A 15,711-nucleotide genomic window follows, 5' to 3' on the forward strand; every position below is an offset into this window, starting at 1 on the left:
TGCTGGCTGGAGTGTGATCGGGTCACGAGTTCGCTCAGCAGCACTCACAAGGTCCCATCTGGGGTCGCCAAAATGTTAGTGTTCAGGAACACACATAATCACAGAATGATTATATGAAGGTGCTTTAATAAGAGATCTGGGTGTCAGGGGTACACATACCCAAATCTGACCTGACTTGGTTTTGAGTTCAACGTGTTTTTATACTCTATCGTTATATAACTTACATATTAATTATTAAACTTACATTGTTCTATTGTATGCATTGTTTTTACCCAAGCATGGATTTCTTGTGATCCCCCTCAACCCCCTAACATTGTTCCTCATGTTCTTTAACCAATAATTATATCTAATCACATCTAACAATTGTATAATTTATCATATATCGATTACACAGGTGCAGTTTGACATGATCTTTAGCAAGTACAAGGCCTAACATTTCCCAGGGCCAACTTTTCCCGGGCTCGCCAAACCTAACTTTCTTTCTAAGTCCCTGAATTTTCTAAGATTTTAAAACCTTATACTATCAGAGTGACACTTGTCTTTACAAACAAACTGTGAGTCTGCTGATAAAATGAAACTATCACTGAGAGATAACAGAAACAATGGGATGGATTCAACTGAAAGATGAAAGAGACACTGGGGAAACACCATAAAATTCCACAAGGGCTAAGAACTAAGAAGGAGATTATGCACTGGGGGGAGGAGGGATGGTATCTCAGGTATCATGCATACCAGGAAGTCTGTACCTCTCAAATCCCTCAGCCTATGGGGAAAGGGAGAAGGGACGTACGGCTGGGAATTAGGATAAAAGGGAGGCTGCGCCCTCCAAAAATTAGAGAGATCCCAGGGGAATTCCCCATGGCCTCTCCCTATATTTGAATAAATTAAAAGGACTCCTCTGTCTCCTCTTTGGATATAAACCTCTGGTGTTTGTGGATTAATTTTTTCTGACAGTAACAATTAAATGAAGTTCAAAACTACAAACCTAGGCAGTGAAGAAAATGAAAAATATGAAAGCTAAAACTAAGGGCATCATAGCCAGAGGGGGGGGTGGAATTGAATAATTTTGGGGTGGGACTGACTAGCATTCAGAGGCACTGAGAGGTCTTGAGGTGACAGATTGAAGCCCCTCATCTCTTTGAGTGCCAAGAAATGGAGACAACTACACCAAATACCCCACAACCCCCAAAAACTCTCAAGTAGCACCCTGATTCCCAGACTCTCTTGAAGCACTAGTAAAATGTGAGGCTTTAGATGCCATTGATTAATTAGATGCCATTAATTTGTTGATTTTTATGCCAATTTAGTCTGTTTCGAAGGGATGAAGATGAATCTAAAGATAATTGGAACGAGACCAGAATGGCCACCAGCCCAGTGTCTTCCCAACACAGATCACAGGGAACGTGGGCCATCAGGGCTCTGCCCAACGTGGGTCCACTGATGGGGGATGGAGTTGGAGCAGCGCACGAAGCTCTTCCTGCACTTGGAGCACTCGCAGGGCTTCCCTTAGTGGTGCCTCCGTTTGTGTTTGGTCAAGTGAGAGCTGTCTGAGAAGTTCTTCCCACACTGGGGACACTCATAGGGCCTCTCCCCGGTGTGGATGCGTTCGTGGGTACGGAGGCTGGAGCTCTGGCTGAACCCCTTCCCACATTCCTCACACTTGTAGGGCTTCTCCCCAGTGTGGATGCGCCGGTGGGTGATGAGGTGAGAGTTTTGCTTGAAGCGCTCCCCACAGTCAGGGCAGCGGAAGGGCCTCTCCTCTGTGTGAATCTGCTGGTGCCTGAGGAACTGGAAGCTGGTCTGAAACCTCTTCCCACATTCTGGACACTCGTAGGGCCTCTCCCCAGTGTGGATCATCTGATGGATGGTCAGTTGGGACCTCCGGCTGAAGCTCTTCCCACATTCCTCACATTCATAGGGACATTCCCCCGAGTGGGTCCTCTGGTGGTGGATCAGGTGGGAGCTCTGGCTGAAGCTCTTCCCACATTCCCCACACTCATAGGGCCTCTCCTCAGTGTGGATGCGCCGGTGAATGGTGAGGGTGGAATTGTGCTTGAAGCCCTCCCCACAGTCAGGGCAGCGGAAGGGCCTCTCATCCGTGTGAATCCGCTGGTGCCTGAGGAGATGGGAGCTGATCCGAAAACTCTTCCCACAATCAGAACACTTGTAGGGCCTCTCCCCAGTGTGGATGCGCTGCTGGATGATGAGTTTGGAGATGCAGCTAAAGCCCTTCCCACATTCCCCACACTCGTAGGGCCATTCCCCAGTGTGGATAATCTGGTGACAGATCAGGCTGTTGCTCTGGCTGAAGCTCTTCCCACACTCCAAGCACTTGTAGGGCTTCTCCCCATCCTGAAGCTGCTCATGGACCACCAGCTCAGAGCCCCGGCTGGATCTCTGGCCGCCTTCCCTGCACAGGGTGGGTCTTTCCTCCTCAGAGCACCCTGGGATGGGTTTGGAGCCCCTCCTCCTGCAGGATCTCCGAGGCTTTTCCTCCCCATTGGATTCCTTCGCTGTGGAGCTGCTCAAATCAGCCTCTTCGACAAGATTCTGCTGCGGGGATTTGTCCTCCCTCGTCTCCATCCTCAGCTCCTTGTCTGGGGGAGGAAGGACAAAGAGAGGATGGGATTTACCTTGGTGCCAGAGGGAAGGGGAAGGAGATCCCCCCAGTGCGTCCCCGGCAGGATGGCGTCGGCAGCGGGGTTGTCCTGCAGCTGGGGCCAGGCTGGTCTGGGAGATGGAGCAGGAGAGAGGGGGAAAGGGGCACTGACTTCCTCCTCACCTGCCTGGGTGTCCCAGGGCATCTTCCTCTTCCTCACAGCCTTCCTCTCCATCCAGCCCAGGTCTGGGAATGGGAAATCCTGGTTTGGGGAAATACAAGGGATGAGGACATTGAGTTTGCAGGTCCCTCTGTCAAAGCTCATCTCTAGAAGTCACCAGATATCTGGGGTCCATAAAACCTCCAAAAAACACCAAGATTCAGCCCTGAAAATGCCTCCCAGGATTTCCCCATCTCTACTCTCTCCTGTTTGGGGTTCAAGGGTTCCCCCCTGTCCCAGCTGCTGGGAGTCACGCTTGTACTGGTGATCACCTGTCTGCTCAGTCCCTGCCCTCCCCAGGCTGCTGGGCGTGCCAGGAATCTGAAAAGTTCCTCCTGTTTCCATCTCCCCATTTAGGGATGGTGAGAGCCCCCAATGTCCCCCCAAGTAGGATTTTCCGCTCAGCTTTGGAGTTCCACATTCTCCAAACATCCCCCCCCAAATAAACCCAACCCAGGGACCCCCCAGGATATCCAGGCAAAGCTCCTGCTCCCCGATCACCTGTGGGATGGTGGGTGATGATCCCACAGGTGGGGGGCTATGAATTCAGGGAGTGCTCAACCTTGTGGTTCCTTCTCCTTTCCCTGATCCTCATTTGTCCCTCCTCCTCCTCCCCCAGGAGTAGCGACATCCTCGGTGCCCCCTTCCCAAACCCCTCACAGCCCACAGCAGGAGCGGGGATGGAGCCAGGACAGGTCGGGATGGGCAGCGCGGGGCTCTCCGCTGCTCCCACCCACTGGGGCAGGGGGAACCCGGCCCAGGGAAAAGGAGAGGGAAACTGGGAAAACTGGGGGCTGCAGATCCAACCTGGGGCTGGCTGGGGACCCTGGCTGGGGACTGCCAACCCTTGGGGCTCCTCTGGGGAGATGCGGGAGGGGGGAACACAGGGAGGGCTGGGGAATCCCAGGAGTGGCAGCACTGGGAGAGACTGGTTTGTACTGGGATCATCCTGGCAGTGGCTGAGATTGCACTGTCTGTATACTGACATCATCCTGGGATATGGATCATACTGGGATATCATACTGGGATGATACTGGCAGTGAGTAGGAGGCTGCAGGGGGCAATTGAGACCAGGTTGTGAGGGACTGGGAATATGCCCTGCACTCCCCAGAACCCCAGTATCGGCCCCCATATGTCCCATAAGTCTCCCCCAAACCCTCCAGGATCCCCGAGTGCCCCCTCAGCGCCCGTTCAGGACCCCCCAAAGCGTTCCCGGATCCCTGAATCCTCCCGACCCCACAGATGCCCCTTACAGCCACTGCTGGGAATTCATCTCCCATCATCCCAGAACACGGTTCCACGCCCAAACCTCCTGCCGTGCCCCCAGCCCTAAAGGGCCCGGTTACAGCTCCCCAGGTTCCCCCCAAGTGCTCCCGAGCCATATACATTGGCCCCGAGGACCTGCAGCCACGGTTCGGACTCAAAAGTGTTGTAAAAGTGTCTTCCGCACCGCCAAACGCGCCTTCCGAGCCATGTCTGGGACTACAGCTCCCATCGTGCTCCGCAGCGCCCATAGAGCGCTATTCCAGCCATGACTCCATCTCCCGTCATGCCCCACGCCCCACCGGAACCCATTGGAGCTGCGCCTACAACTCCCGTGATGCTCCGCGGCCCCATTAAACCATATTATACCGACGCCTACAACTCCCATCATGCCCCGCTGCCCAGCGATCCTCGTTACAGCCCCCCAAGTGCCTGCCAGGACCCCGGAGGGCCCCGAGATTCACATCCCTGACCCCCAATTGTCCCGGACCCCGAATTTTCTCACAGAATCCCTAAGTGCCCCTCCAAGTGCCCACCCCAAGTGTCCTCCAGAACCCCCAAATTCTCTCTAAATTCCCTCCCCAGACCCAAAACTGCCCCAAATATTCCCCAGAAAAGTTTCCATGGGCCCCAACGTGGTCCCTTTTACCCTGTCTGTGAAAATGATAAAAAAAGATGATTAACGGACTAAAAATAGGACTAATTAGCAATAAATAAAGAGGGAGAAATAGTGGTCAATTAATTAATGAAGGGAATTGTGGTACTTAGAAGCAAAGATGGATAATGTTTTTAGTTGCTAAAAATGTATCAATTATTTTATATAAATTTTAAAATTAAGTTTTAAAAATACAGGATAATATTATTATAAAAAATAAAATTTTATTTTTATTAATTTATTAGATTTATTGATAAAGAAAAATTGATAAATGTTTTCAATGTTTTGGGATGTCAGTCCCAGGTGGGCCATGTCAGATATGCTGAGGCTCAGGGTGAGGAACAGGTTGTCCAAACAGGGGCAGCCCACAAGGGGCTCATTCTTCTCCCTGACCAGACCTCCTAAGGAGACATTCAGCATCAGGATCACTTGGGGAATGCTTCTGTCACCTCTTCTCTCAACCAGAAAATAAAAAAATACATCCTTGATTCAAATAAAATAAAAAACATAGTGGATTTTCAAATCTTCCTCCTTAACAGAACTCCAAACTGACTCCAAGCAGCTGCACAAGCCTTGGACTTGAAGACAACAGAATGAAGAGAAAGAGCCCCCAAGGCTTTCTGTATTTTAATGAACCCCAGGGTGGATTTGGGGCTGAGTTCAGGACCTTCAGGCAATGAGAGAAGGTTGAAGAAGCTGCTCAAGGAGTCAGAAGCAAAACTCCCAAGTCCCTTGGAGCATCCCTGGGCCCCACTGACTGCCGGCTCCTGGCACACTCAGCCATGGCATGGTCCAGTCTCACGCTGGGACACCTCTTGCACCAAAATTCTACCCTGGCAGGGACTTTTCTTCCTCCTCCCCTCCAGGCTGAACCTGTGTCCTGGGGTGACTTTATGATACTGGTATCCCCAGTCGTCTGGTTTATGTTATATATTAAGTTCTGCACCTTTAAGACTGGCTCTGAGAGCAAGAGAGGGGGAAGAAGAAGCACGCATTTTGTGTTAAAGAAAAACATCACTCCCACACATCCCGCTCCTGGACTGTGATGTCTGCAGCACGGACAGACAGCGGGACAGAGCTTCTCTCTGGCTTTTAGTTAGTTTCAGCTAGCTGAGGCAGAAGAGTTCCCTGGACCTTTGTTTTTTTTCCTTTTTCTTGGATCTGTGCAAGCCTGCTCTGGACTGAACACCCAGCCAAACCCCGGGAGCTCACGCCTGTGGCCCACCGGGGCCTGGGCCTCGGCAATTTCCAGCGCCGGAGGGACTGATAAGAAACTGAGCGAGCCGAGCTACACCACATGAAAAGGACTTTTCTTCCTAGATTTGCCATCCCATCGAACAGCAAGAGGTTTTATTATTTAATATTATTCAATTTTCTGTTAAATAAACAGCTTTTTCCACTTCTCTCCAAGGAAATTTTTTCCCTTTCCCGGACCGGTTGGTGGGGAGGGGCATTTCCCTGGGGAAATCCCCATTCAGAGTTTTCCTCCCTAATTTGCCCTAAACTAAGACATTTACAGCTTTTGGCACCCAGTGCGCGGCGAGAGAAAGTGGAAAAACCTGTACTGATTGTTGGTTGTATTTTTGGTTGTATTTATTCTGTGTTAAGATAAAGCAGTCAGTAGCCATGTTGTTTGGATACATAATATCTCTCGGGGTGGAAGCCTTCATGTCGATCTGGTCCCTAGAATTTTTTGAGGTTTTAATACTTGTCTTTTCCCTCTTTCACAATAGAGGGGCATGGATTAGAATGGTTATTGTGCTGGGCTTGGTGATAATTATTTGTAGGAAGTTTATAGAACTACTGAAGTTTCTGTCAGGTATGTTTGGCTTATGGTTTCTTCGCCCGACCCTGCCTCCCAGTCCCAGTAGCACATTTTGGGAGTTTATTGGTAATTGTACCCAGTTTGTTAGAGGAAGAGCAGGGGATGAGGCTTTTCAGCCTTTTCTTTCCTTTTTCTCCTTTGAATCTGTTATGTCCCTCTTTGAGAATATCCAGTTTCCCCTGAGTGTTAAGGATACCACTTTCCTGGTCACTTTCCTGGTAGTTCAGCTGTTAAGCTTCCTCTATACGGCCTGTAACTTCTCTAGAGTGAGGGCTGAGATATCCAGAGGAGCCAATGAAACCCCTGTCCCAGAAGTAGGCTCAGGTGTGAAAAATCCTGAGTGGAGTAGAGAATGGGAGAGAATTGGCCGAACTCTGGAGGAATTTTCTGATTCCCCAGCCTGGGAATTTTCACGTGAACAAATTCAGAACCCAGATGAAGTAGGGAAATATCTGGAAGAGAATTGCTGTGATGATTCTAAGAAGAAAAATTTCATTGCAATAAGCTGGGCCCTAGTGTATGCTTATCGCACGCTGCTAGATACTGTAGGGCAGGCAGATAAGCCAGGAGCCAAACCAGACAGTGAGCCTAAGCCAGCAGCCAAACCAGACAGTGAGCCTAAGCCAGCAGCCAAACCAGACAGTGAACCTAAGCCAGTGTCTGTTGCTCCTACCACGAGAGGTATGAAATTCAAAACCAAAACCGATCGGCCAGTAGATGATGATAATGGCGATGCGGGGGAAGGACCCTCAAGACCAGCAACTGATCAAAAATCAGAAGGCGCTGGTGAACCTTTCTCCCTGAAGGACCTTCGTGGCCTGAGAAAAGATTACACTTGACGACCTGATGAATCTATAATTAGTTGGTTAGTCCGTCTGTGGGATGCTGCAGGTGAAGCTACAGTTCTGGATGGCACTGAAGCGAGGCATCTGGGATCCCTGTCACATGATCCGGTTATCGATCAAGAAGTGATGAGGGGGGCTGACCCTTACAGTCTCTGGGAACGGGTCCTAAGAAGTGTGGCACAAAGATATCTGTGTGCAGATGATCTCTATATACAGCAAACTCGTTGGAAAACCATAGAACAAGGGATTCAGCGCTTGAGAGAAATGGCAATAGTAGAGATTGTCTTCGTGGGTGACTTAGGTACTAGAAATCCAGACTTGGTGCCATGTACATCTGTGATGTGGCGAAAACTTGTTCGACTTGGGCCACAAGAATACGCTTCTGCTTTAGCAACAATGAAGCGACCGGGAGGAGACTGTGATGGATATGGCGAAGAAACTTCGAACATATGCAGATACCGTGCATGGCCCCATGCAGGCAACAATTGCAGCTGTGGAAACACGTATGCAAAACTTCCAAGACAAAATGGAAGAGAATTTCAAGAAACTCAAGGAAGATCTTCTTCCAGTCTCAGCAGTACAGTCCAAGAGCCCCGGGACTCAACACAGAAGTTCCCCAGATAGAGAGAAAAAGCTACGAGCTGAGCTGTGGTTTTTCCTACGTGACTGTGGAGAAAACATGAAAAGATGGGATGGAAAATCTACTGGTGCTCTGGCACAACGGGTGCATGAATTGGAAGACAGAAAGACTCAGAGGGGATACTCCACCAAAAAGAAAGCCGCTCCAGTAGCCTGTAGTCAAACTGACAAGTATGATGATGACATGTCTGATTCTCTTGAAGGAACCTCCAAGACATATACCCAAGGAAAGAAGGATAACCAGGCTTAGAGGGGCCCGGCCTCTAGCCAGGTAGAGGCTAGGGAAAACCGTGTCTTTTGGACTGTGTGGATTCGTTGGCCTGGCACATCAGAACCACGAAAATATGAGGCCTTGGTTGACACTGGTGCCCAGTGCACAATAATCCCATCAAAATATGTAGGGGCAGAATCTGTTTCTATTGCTGGTGTGACAGGGGGATCACAGGACTTTACTTTAGTGGAAGCTGATGTGAGCCTGACTGGAAATGAGTGGAAGAAACACCCCATTGTGACTGGCCCAGAGGCCCCGTGCATTTTGGGCATAGACTACCTCCGAAGTGGGTATTTTAAGGACCCAAAGGGGCTTAGGTGGGCATTTGGGATAGCAGCTGTAGAGACAGAGGGTGTCCAGCAACTGAACACCTTGCCTGGACTGTCAGAGAACCCATCTGCAGTAGGACTCCTGAAAGTGGAAGAACAGCGAGTGCCAATTGCCACCTCGACAGTGCACCGCCGGCAGTATAAACAACTCGAGATGCTGTGATCCCCATCCACAAGATGATCCGAGAGCTGGAGAGCCAAGGGGTGGTCAGCAAAACCCACTCACCCTTCAACAGCCCCATCTGGCCTGTGTGCAGGTCTGACAGAGAATGGAGATTGACTGTGGACTATCGTGCATTGAATGAAGTGACTCCACCTCTGAGCGCTGCTGTGCCGGACATGCTGGAGCTCCAGTACGAGCTGGAGTCCAAGGCAGTGAAGTGGTACGCCACTATTGACATTGCCAATGCATTTTTCTCCATTCCCTTGGCAGCAGAATGCAGGCCTCAGTTTGCTTTCACGTGGAGGGGAGTGCAGTACACCTGGAACCGACTGCCCCAGGGGTGGAAGCACAGCCCCACCATCTGCCATGGACTGATCCAGGCTGCCCTGGAAAAGGGTGAGGCTCCAGAACATCTGCAGTACATTGATGACATCATTGTTTGGGGAAAGACGGCTGAAGAGGTCTTTAAGAAAGGAGAGAAAATCATCCAGGTTCTCCTGAAAGCCGGTTTTGCCATCAAGAAGAGCAAAGTTAAGGGACCAGCTCGTGAGATTCAGTTTCTGGGGGTAAAGTGGCAAGATGGGCGGCGTCAGATTCCCACTGAGGTCGTCAACAAGATCACAGCAATGTCTCCACCAGCCAACAAGAAGGAAATGCAAGCTTTCCTAGGTGCCATAGGTTCTTGGAGGATGCACATTCCTGAGTACAGTCAGATTGTGAGCCCTCTTTACCTGGTCACCCGCAAAAAGAACACTTTCCAGTGGGGCCCTGAACAACAACAAGCCTTTGCTCAGATCAAGCAGGAGATCGCTCATGCAGTAGCCCTTGGCCCAGTCAGGACAGGACCAGACGTGAAGAACGTGCTCTACTCTGCAGCTGGGAGCCATGGTCTGTCCTGGAGCCTTTGGCAGAAAGTGCCTGGGGAGACTCGAGGCCGACCACTGGGATTCTGGAGCCGAAGCTACAGAGGGTCCGAAGCCAACTACACTCCCACAGAGAAGGAAATCTTAGCTGCCTATGAAGGAGTTCAAGCTGCCTCAGAAGTGATTGGCACAGAAGCACAACTCCTCCTGGCACCCCGACTGCCAGTGCTGGGGTGGATGTTTAAAGGAAAAGTTCCTGCTACTCACCACGCCACCGACGCTACATGGAGCAAGTGGATCGCCCTCATCACGCAGCGCGCCCGTATTGGAAGCCCAAATCGCCCTGGGATTTTGGAGATAATTACAAACTGGCCTGAAGGTGAAAACTTTGATCTCACTGATGAAGAGGAGCAGGAACAAGTGACACGGTCTGAAGAAGCTCCACCATATAACCAACTGCCAGCAGAAGAAACACGCTACGCTCTGTTCACTGATGGTTCCTGTCGCATCGTAGGGATGAACCGGAAGTGGAAAGCAGCCGTATGGAGCCCCACACGACAGGTCGCAGAGGCCACTGAAGGAGAAGGTGGATCAAGCCAACTTGCTGAACTCAAAGCTGTTCAACTGGCCCTGGACATTGCTGAAAGAGAGAAGTGGCCAAAACTCTACCTCTACACTGATTCATGGATGGTAGCCAATGCTCTGTGGGGATGGCTGGAAAGGTGGAAAAGAGCCAACTGGCAACGCAGAGGAAGGCCAATCTGGGCTGCTGATGAGTGGAAAGACATTGCCACCAGGGTAGAGAAACTGTCTGTGAGGGTCCGTCATGTAGATGCCCATGTCCCCAAGAGTAGGGCTAATGAAGAGCACCGAAACAATGAGCAGGTGGATCAGGCTGCAAAGATAGAGGTGTCAAAGATAGACTTAGATTGGCAACACAAGGGAGAGTTGTTCCTAGCTCGATGGGCCCATGATGCCTCAGGCCATCAGGGTAGAGATGCCACCTATAAGTGGGCACGAGACCGAGGGGTGGATTTAACCATGGACAGTATTTCCCAGGTTATCCATGACTGTGAGACATGTGCCATGATCAAGCAGGCCAAGCGGTTGAAGCCCCTCTGGTATGGTGGGTGGTGGTCCAGATACAAGTATGGGGAAGCCTGGCAGATTGACTACATCACACTGCCCCAAACCCGCCAAGGAAAGCGCTACGTGCTCACGATGGTAGAAGCCACCACTGGATGGTTGGAAACCTACCCTGTGCCTCATGCTACAGCCTGGAACACCATCCTGGGACTTGAGAAGCAGGTCCTTTGGAGGCATGACACCCCTGAGAGGATTGAGTCAGACAATGGGACTCATTTCAAGAACAACCTTATAAACAGCTGGGCTAGGGAACATGGCATTGAGTGGGTGTACCATATCCCCTACCATGCACCTGCTGCAGGGAAAGTGGAGAGGTACAATGGACTGTTAAAGACTACCTTGAAAGCATTGGGTGGGGGATCTTTCAAAAATTGGGAGCAACATCTAGCAAAGGCCACCTGGATAGTTAACACCCGAGGTTCCACCAACCGAGCAGGCCCAGCCCAATCCGAGGCCCTGTATATAGTAGACGGAGACAAAGTCCCAGCGGTACATCTCAGAGGTTTGTTAGGAAAGACAGTTTGGATCAATTCTACTTCAAGTGCAGACAAACCCATTCGTGGGGTTGTTTTTGCTCAGGGACCGAGTTGCACATGGTGGATAATGCGGAAAGATGGAACAACACGATGTGTACCTCAGGGAAATCTGATGGTTGGGTGAAGATCGTGAATTAATTCCCTTGTCTGTATAATGTATGTGTTGTAGAGTTAAAATATATATATATTAATTTTGATAATAAGTTGACGATATGGGGATAAGGGGTGGAATGTCCTGGGGTGACTTTATGATACTGGTATCCCCAATCATCTGGTTTATGTTATATATTAAGTTCTGCACCTTTAAGACTGGCTCTGAGAGCAAGAGAGGGGGAAGAAGAAGCACGCAGTTTGTGTTAAAGAAAAACATCACTCCCACACAGCTCGCTCCTGGACTGTGATGTCTGCAGCACGGACAGACAGCGGGACAGAGCTTCTCTCTGGCTTTTAGTTAGTTTCAGCTAGCTGAGGCAGAAGAGTTCCCTGGACCTTTGTTTTTTTTCCTTTTTCTTGGATCTGTGCAAGCCTGCTCTGGACTGAACACCCAGCCAAACCCCGGGAGCTCACGCCTGTGGCCCACCGGGGCCTGGGCCTCGGCACTTTCCAGCGCCGGAGGGACTGATAAGAAACTGAGCGAGCCGAGCTACACCACATAAAAAGGACTTTTCTTCCTAGATTTGCCATCCCATCGAACAGCAAGAGGTTTTATTATTTAATATTATTCAATTTTCTGTTAAATAAACAGCTTTTTCCACTTCTCTCCAAGGAAATTTTTTCCCTTTCCCGGACCGGTTGGTGGGGAGGGGCATTTCCCTGGGGAAATCTCCATTTAGACTTTTCCTCCCTAATTTGCCCTAAACTAAGACAACCTGCCAAGCTGCACTTTGGGGAGGTTTCCTTCTCTTGCCACTGCCAAGGAAAGCTGTGTCTCCTGCTGTTCACAAACAGAGAAGGGCTGCTGGGGGATGTGGGGGTTGGAGGCTGCCTGGGGTACAGTGGCCATGAAATCATCGAGTTTTGAAATATTCTGTGAAAGAAGGAGGGGCATAAACAAAACTTCTACACTGGACTTAATAAGAATGGACTTCAGCCAATTAAGGATATGGATTTGAGGACTACCAAATCAGATACTGATTTTGAACAGCCTTTTAAAAGGATTCCAGGAAGGATGGACACACTTCAAGAAAAAAATCTTGAAGGAGCAGGAACAGCCTGTCCCTCTGTGACAAAAAATGAGCTAGTGAGGAAAATCACTAGCTTGGCTGGGCAGGGAGATTTTGGAGGAACTCAAGGAAAAGATGAGGGTGCATCACCTTTGGACAGAGGGACAGGCAACTCAGGAAATGTTTAAGGATGTCATTAGGTCATGCAGAAAGAAAAGAAGAGAGGTGAAAGCTCAATTAGAGCTTAACCTGGCTGCTTCTGTGAAGGATAATAAATATGTTTATACATATACATTAATGGCAAAAGGAAGGCTACGGACAACCTCCATTCCTTATTGGGGTGGATGTGGTTAACAAAGATGAGGAAAAGGCTGAGGTACTCAACACCTTCTTTGCCTCAGTTTTCAACATCAAGACAGGTTTTCCTCAGGACAAGTGTTCTCCTGAGCTGGTAGGTGAGGACAGGGAGCACAACAGCCCCCTGTAATCCAGGAGGAAGCAGTCAGAGACCTGCTGAGCCACTCAGATGTTCACAGGTGGATGGGATCGGATGGGATCCATGCTAGGGGGATGAGGGAGCTGGTGGATGAGCTCCCCAAGCTGCTCTCATCATTTCTCCTCCTCAGTCCTGGCTCAATGGGGAGGTCCCAGAGGACTGGAGGGGCCAGTGTGAGCCCATCCCCAAGAAGGGCTGGCAGGAGGCTCTGGGGAACTCCAGGCCTGTCAGCCTGAGCTCAGTGCCTGGTGAGGTTTTGGAACAGATCCCCTTGAGTGCCATCACACGGCACCGCCAGGATGGCCCAGGGGTCAGACCCAGCCAGCGTGGCTTTAGGAGGGGCAGGTCCTGCCTGACCAACCTGATCTCCTTTTATAACCAGCTGACCCACCTGGTGGGTGCAGGAAAGGCTCTGGATGTGTCTAGCTGGACTTCAGCAAGGCCTTGGACACGGAGAGCCACAGCATTCCCTGGAAAAGCTGCAGCCCACGGCTTGGACAGGAGCACTCTTTGCTGGCTTCAGAACTGGCTGGAGGCCGGGCCCAGAGAGTGGTGGGGATGGTGCTGCATCCAGCTGGTGTCCAGTCCCTGGTGGTGTCCCCAGGGATCTGTGCTGGGCCCAGTCCTGTTTAATATCTTCACTGAGGATCTGGCTGAGGGGTCGAGTCCAGCACTCACAAATTGCAGATGACACCAAGCTGGCTGCGAGTGTGGATCTGCTGAAGGGCAGGACAAGGAGACACAGCCTTGAGTTGCACCAGAGCAGGTTTAGGCTGGACAATAGGAAGGAGTTCTTCCCAGAAAGGCTGATTGGGAATTGGAATGGGCTGGCCAGAGGGGAGGTGGTGGAGTCACTGTGCCTCTCCAGTGGTCTGGGGGAGTGACATCAATCTGTGCTTAATAACTGATTTTGCTTTAATACAGTTGCTTCAAAATTGCTTCCTATTCCACCCTGAATGTCTGTGGTGGTTTTATATTAGTTGATATTTGTTGAGGAGGGAAGAAGCCACCCATGCAAATGATTTTTCTAGGAGGGGGCTGCTAAGAGCTTCCTCTGTGCTTAGCAAAACCAATAGCTGGCTGGCTCTGAGAATTGATAACCTATGAAATCATTTAGAAGCTGGATTCTCCTCTGTGAAATCCACATTTGAAAGACAGTCAAGCCGAGGAAAGCTCTCTGTTGTTTCCAGCTGTGAAGAGTTAACTGGGTGCTGGTCAGGCCGGCCCTGCTCCACCCTGTCCTGCACCGAGCCGGGCTCCGCCAGGCCCCCTTCACCACGGCCCACGCGGCCCCAGCAGCTGCCGGGCACAGGGAGGGGAAGCCATGGGCCTGCAGCTAAAATTGAAGGGAGCAGGGGCCTGGGACCAGCAATGTGGGCAGAACAGACACGACTGTTCTGGCCAGGCCCCCTGAGATCTTGGCACAGCCCCAGCGCTGCCTGAAATCCATCACCATGACTGCTTTGGCCACTGCCCGGCAGAAACCATCATGACCATCTGCAGGTCTGGGTGAGATATTAACTCTTTCAGTGCACAGATGAGACCTGCAGACCTCGATCCTCCCCTTGGGTCAGAGGAAAGGACAGAGTGGGAGACTAATGCCAGAAGTATGGTAGGCTACACCTGTCTTCATATGTCATTGAATTAGAGAAAAACTCTCTCCAGGGCAAATTATGCAACACTTTGCCTCACAGTCCATCAGTCTTAATTACAATGAGTGGTAGATCTTAATTACAATCCGATTAGAGCAAATCAACATTGTGTGTATGGCAAGAAGAATTTCCTTGTCAACAGATGAATATGTTCCACTCAAGAATGAACAAAATCTGCCTTTACTTGGAAGAAAGTAGACATGGAGCAGTATTTGGATTTTATCCAGTGATAAATGGGGCAAAAAGCTGTAACAACTTAGCTGTTTTACAGAACACAAGTACTGATACAGCCAATGGTGCACCCACATTGAAGGGATCTTCAGAACATTCCTTTATTTCTTAAAAAGGAATGGGCAGCAAAATGCTGGCATTTATCTGAACTGGAAGCCATGTTCCTCTCCTGTTTCTCCTTGAGCACACTGTTCTTTGCTCCCACTGTTCTTTGTTCCCACTGTTCTTTGTTCCCACTGTGCAGCCCATCAATCCTCTCTTGGCCAACAGCTAAATGGCACAACTACCAAAACACAGGTGCCAGCATCATCACCCCAGCATTATTCCAGCACTGCTTTGATGGTGCACAGGAGCACAGAATGGCTTGGTTTGGAGGTGACATTTAAAGGCCATCTAGTGCAATGCCCTGCAGTGAGCAGGGACACCTTTAGATCAGGTTGCTCAGAGCAGGAGCTTGAATGCCAGCAGGGATGGATGCCCACCTCTCCGGACAACCTGTGCCAGGGTTTCAAAACCAGGTTTCAGTGTAAAAAATGTCTTTCTTATGTCTAGTCTGAATCTCCCATCTTTTAGATTGAAAACATTCCCCCTCAGTCTTGTCAAAACCGGCCCTACTAAAAATTCCGTCCCATCTTTTTTACAAGCCCCCTTATAGTACTGAAAGGGAGCAATCAGGTCTCTGTGGAGCCTTCTCCCTTCTGGGCTGAACACCCCCAGCTATCCCAGCCTGTCTCCAAAGCAGAGGGTCTCCAGCCCTCAGAGCATTTTGTCCCTCCTCTGGACTAGCTCCAACAGGACCATGTCCTTCCTGTGTT

General features: G+C 50.2%; 1 pseudogene; it reads right to left on the reverse strand.

Annotated features, from left to right (window-relative positions):
• Positions 1-1,392: 1,392 nt before the first annotated feature.
• Positions 1,393-15,711, reverse strand: part of LOC131589821 (zinc finger protein 729-like) — a 217,138-nt pseudogene continuing 202,819 nt past the window's right edge.

The sequence above is a fragment of the Poecile atricapillus genome, chromosome 30 (assembly GCF_030490865.1).
Source record: "Poecile atricapillus isolate bPoeAtr1 chromosome 30, bPoeAtr1.hap1, whole genome shotgun sequence".
Lineage (NCBI taxonomy): Eukaryota > Metazoa > Chordata > Aves > Passeriformes > Paridae > Poecile > Poecile atricapillus.